The 5402-nt window shown below is 34.7% G+C and overlaps 1 pseudogene; it reads left to right on the plus strand.

Moving 5' to 3' along the window:
* Positions 1–998: 998 nt before the first annotated feature.
* LOC138143587 (ubiquitin-ribosomal protein eS31 fusion protein-like) lies at positions 999–1553 on the plus strand (annotated as a pseudogene).
* The last annotated feature ends 3849 nt before the right edge of the window (positions 1554–5402 follow it).

A 5402-nucleotide genomic window follows, 5' to 3' on the forward strand; every position in this document is an offset into this window, starting at 1 on the left:
AGGATATAAAATAAATCCACATATATTTCAGAATTCCTGAATATTACTAACCAAATATAGCAAGAGATAGAAATTCCATTACAAAAAATAGAGAATAAGAAATATTTGAGAGTTTACCTGCCAAGACTATGTGAACTTGATTAAAATAAATAAAATATTCTGAATAATTTTAAAAGATCCTAATAATTGGAAAAATATTAATTTTTCATAGGTCAGTCAGGTCAGGGTAATAAAATGCTATTATCTATATTAATTTACTTTCTCAATGTTGTAGCTATCGAACTGCCAAATATTTATTTTAAAGAACAAGAAAAAAATAATATCAGAATTCACGTAGAGAAGCAAAAGCTCAAGACTCTCAAAAGAAATCATGAAAAAAAATGGAAAGGAAAGAACTTTATCAGTACAAGATCTCAAATTCTACTCCAAAGCAATAATCATTAAAACCATTTGATCCTAATTAAAAGATACAGGTCTGTTATTGGAACAGATTAGGTATACAGAATATAGTAGGATTGTGTTCAATAAACCAAAAGACTCCTATTACTGAGAGTACGGTCTCACTGACAAAAAATGCTGAGAAAATTGGAAATAAGTTTGGCAGAAATTAGGTATAGACCAACATCTTACAGCATACATCAATATAAACCCCAAGTGGAAACAAAATTTAAACATAGTAATATCATAAGCAAATTAAAGGAAGAAGGAAAAAAATTACCTTTCATGTTTTGCATGACTGCACATGTATAATCTATATAAAATTGCTTGTTTTCTCAATATGGGGAGGGGAGGGACAGAGAGAGAGATAATCTGGAACTTGAAATTTTAAAAAACAAACATTAAAATTATTTTTGCATGTAATTGGAAAAAATAAAATATTTAAAATCAAGGAAACCACCTTTCAGATCTGTTCCTAGGGGAAGAGAAAATGACTAGGTAAGTATTAAAAATCACAGAAGGCACTGGAGGAACCTCCTTGCTTCCCACCCACTACCATCCCTTTTAGCCTTCCTCTGATCTTAGGTGGACCCAGTGCCATGATGCAGATCTTCATGAAGACTTTGACAGGGAAGACCATCACCCTTAATGTCGAACAGTCCGATACTATTGAAAATGTCAAGGCCAAGATACAAGATAAAGAAGGTATTCCACCTGGTCAACAAAGATTGATTTTTGCAGGCAAGCAGCTGGAAGACTGGAATACTTTGACTACAACATTCAGAAGGAATCTACCCTTCATCTTGTTCTGAGGCTTCATGGTGGTGCCAAGAAGAGAAAGAAGTCTTACACCACTCCCAAAGAGAACAAGCATAAGAGAAAGAAGGTTAAGCTTGCTGTTCCGAAGTACTATAAGGTTGCAGAGAATGGCAAGAATAGCCACCTTCGACGAGAGTGCCCTTCTGATGAATGTGGTGCTGGAGTCTTTATGGCTAGCCATTTTGACAGACATTATTGTGGCAAGTGTTGTCTAACCTACTGCTTCAACAAGCCAGAAATCAAGTAAATGTATATGTGTTAATAAAAAAAGGTCAACTATTAAAAAAAAGATAAAATGGACAATTTTGATTATAGAAAATTAAAAGATTTTTGTATACAAATAAATTAAAATTAGAAGGGAGATAAATGTGAAAAATATTTATAGAAGAATTCTCTCATTAAGTTTTCCAAAACATATAAAGAATTGGTTCAAAATTATAAGATTGACACATTCTCCAATAGAGAAATGATCAAAGCACATGAATACTATTTCCCTGCAGGTTCTTTACATTTCCCCCTTCATATAAATTTCATGTTTTTTTTTTCTATAAAGTAGCTCTTTGGTAGTTTTATTGGAATGGCCTGGATAAATACATTAATTTAGGTAGCATTATCATTTTTATTTTATTTATTCAGCCTACCATGAACAATTAGTATTCCTGTAATTATTCAGTTTGTCTTTATTTCTGTGAACAATGGTTTATAGTTATATTTATATAATTCTTTTGTTTATCTTGACAGGTAGACTCCTATTCTGAAGTTATTTTAAGTAGAATTTCTCTTTTAATCTCTTTCTGATGGGCTTTATTGGTATTATACAGAAACACTGATTTATGTGAATTTATTTTATATCCTGCAACTTTGCTGACATTATTATTTAAATTAATTTTAGTTGAATCTCTAGGGTTAAGTACATAATCATATCATCTGAAAGGAGTAATAATTTTGTTTCTTCATTTGTTTCTTCTGCTTATCCACTCAATTTCTTTTTCTTGTCTTATTGCTATAGCCAGTATTTCTAGTATGAAGTCAAATAGAAGTGATGACAATGGACATAATTATTTTACCCTAAACATGCTAGAAGGGATCTAGTTTCTTCCATTACACATAGCTGGCTCTTGGTTTTAGATTTGTACTATTTACCATGGTAAGAAAATGTTCACTTAATCCCACATTTTGGGTTGTTTTTTTTTTTTTTAACAGAAATTTGTGTTATATTCTGTCAGAAGCTTTCTCTGAATCCATTTATATGATCACATGAGTTTTACTGTTTTATTATTAATATAGTTAATTAAGTTCATTGTTTTCCTAATATTAAAGCAGCCCTGGATTCCTAGTGCAAATCTAACCTGATCATAATGTATAATCTTTCTGATAGGTTGTTTTAGTTCCTTTGCTAATATTTTCTTTAATATTTATTAGGGAGATTGATTTATAGTTTTCTTTTTTTGTTCTGACTCTCCTGGTTCATATATCAAAACCATATTTGTGTCATAGAATGAATTTGCAGGATCTTTTCTTTTTTATTTTTGCAAACAATTTATGTTATATTGAAATTGTTTTTTTTTTTTTAATGTTTGATAGAATTCACTTGTGAACCCATCTGGTTCTAGAAACTTCTTTGGGAATTCATTTTTAATTTGTTCAATTTCTTCCTCTGAGATTGGATTGTTTAAATTTCCTGTTTCTTGGTATATTAATTTGGAGATCTTTGTAAATAATCATTTATTTGCAGAGACCTTTAAAGGCATGGCAAAGTAGAGAGATGGAGTGTCACTTTGAGGAACAGTTAATAGACCGTATGACTGACTGGACAGCAGAATGTTAAGAACAGAATAATGTATGAAAAGCCTATAAAGGCAGCAAGTGGTAGCATTAAATACCAAATGGGATTTTATATTTTGTTTTAGCAGAAAGAGGTAGATGCTGAAACTTATTGAGTAGGAAGAGACAGAGAGAGAGACACAGAGAGAGAGAGAGAGAGAGAGAGAGAGAGAGAGAGAGAGAGAGAGAGAGAGAGAGAGACACAGAGAGACAGAGAGAGAGAGACAGACAGACAGACAGAGAGAGAGAGACAGAGAGAGAGAGACAGAGAGAGAGAGACAGAGAGAGACAGAGAGAGAGCACAATGTTACTAAAACTCAGACAGGATAAGGGGTCTAGGAGAAGGTCATCAGCAGCTACAAATGTTGCAGAGACGTCTAGAAGGATGAGGAAATGGAAGTTCAGGGAAGTTAAATAACTCGCTCCAAGTTATTCTCCTGATTCCAAGTTCATCTGGAAAATATAAAGAACATTGAAGAGGTGATCATGGATGAGTAGGTCTTCAAGAAGAAATTTACACACATTGCCAGTTAGCTCAGTGTTTGGGAGGCTCTGAAAGAAAATGTGGGAGAGAAGAGGTATCAGACTGCCTTCTAGACTAAAGATCTACAGAGCCATTGTGCGGACCTCATTGATATATACTCCTGTGAAGCCTGCGCCATTTTGCACACTTAGCTTTCCTCATGGTCCAACTCTCACAGTCATACATTACCAACAAAAACCCATCATTTTGACTATATGGGCCTTTTTTGGCAAGGTGATGTCTCTGTTTTTTAGTATGCTGTCCAGATTTGCCATGCCTTTCCTTCCAAGGAGCAAGCATCTTTTAATTTTGGTATTTATTGGACCTTTGTTTCTTTTCTTGATGTCCTTGAGGGTATATGCCAAGTAAGAAGGATTCCTGGGCCAAAGGGCATAAACAGTTTATGCAGATACTCTTTTCCTATCATGTTTGGTGATAAAAGATGAGACAGACTGGAGATAGAGGCTCAGTAGGGGTAGAATACCAACAGGAAATGTATTTGTTCAGAAACTGGTGAGGCAGCCCAACTGTTCTCTGCATGACTGACTCTCATTAGACAGTGTCAGGATGGTTAGACTAACTCTCCTCATGGCAGGTGAAAATACCTTCTAGTGGCTACTAAAGTAATGTGTGCCTCAGAGGCTTGCTTTCAGTTCTCCCTAGGGAATACGGTGTAGCTAGGTGCTACAGCAAGCAGATGGAGCGCCTGGAATGGAATCAGGGAGACTGACCTCAGATACCTACTAGCTGTGTGACCTTGAGCAAGTCACTTAACTCTGTTTGTCTCAGTTTCCTCATCTATAAAGTGAGCTGGAGAAGAAAATAGAAAACCATTTCAGTCTCTCTGCCAAGAAAACCCTAAATGGGATCACAAAGAGTTGGGCAGGACTAAAAAACAGCTAAACAACAAGAAGGGAGTATGTGGAAGAACTAAGTCAATGGCAGGTTTACATGAAAAAAAATTTTTTAACCGCATATTCTTTTAAATTGTTCCCACTGTGTAAAATTGCTTTAACTTAATCTTCTTCAAATCCATTGGTCTGCTTCAGAGTCTTAAATACCTCTTTTATTCTGGAGTAGGGATATTCTCTACCTACATATATATGTAGAAAAAAATCCCATGGGTACAGTTTCTCAGCTTTTATGTTTAGTGCTTGAAAGATCTAGAAGTGACTTCAGAGGCCATCATACCTAACCTTTTCATTTTCTATATGAGAAAACTGAGGCATAAACATGTTAAGTGACTTGCCTGGGGTTACATAACTAGTAAGTTTCTGAGGAAGGATTTGAACCCATTTTTTTCCTGATTCACAAGTCCCAAAGCTCTATTTGGTAAAACATAATGCCTTAATTCTAATTAATTCATTTGTAAGGTAGAACCAATGTTCTTCTTTATCTGTTGAATGAGCTGGCTACTTGAAGCAGCCAAGTGACTCAGGATGAGATTCCAAATCTCTTGCTGCTTTCTCCCTATACTGTTGTCTGACATTAATTTTAGCAAAATTTCACTTATACTAAACACTCCCCTATAAATGATCTTCCTTGTTGCCATAGTAACTCTTGCCAAAGAGAGGCTATTTAAGAATATTTATGCTTCAGGCATTGTCCTGATGGATGAATGGAGGATTCTCTTCAATTCAACAAATGTTTATTAAATTCCCAGTATGTGAAAAGCACTATGATGCTGAGAATGATGAGAAACTCATTCAGACATTAGAAGGCAGTCTTAGGCTTACCTTCTGAAACTGTTAGTCTGGTATAGGATATGAGAGGAAGGAAAAAGGAGAGTAGAGATTCT

The sequence above is a fragment of the Petaurus breviceps genome, unplaced genomic scaffold, assembly GCF_028583685.1.
Source record: "Petaurus breviceps papuanus isolate PSGF00001 unplaced genomic scaffold, PetGlider_PUasm1.0 90650, whole genome shotgun sequence".
In the NCBI taxonomy this organism is placed as follows: Eukaryota; Metazoa; Chordata; class Mammalia; order Diprotodontia; family Petauridae; genus Petaurus; species Petaurus breviceps.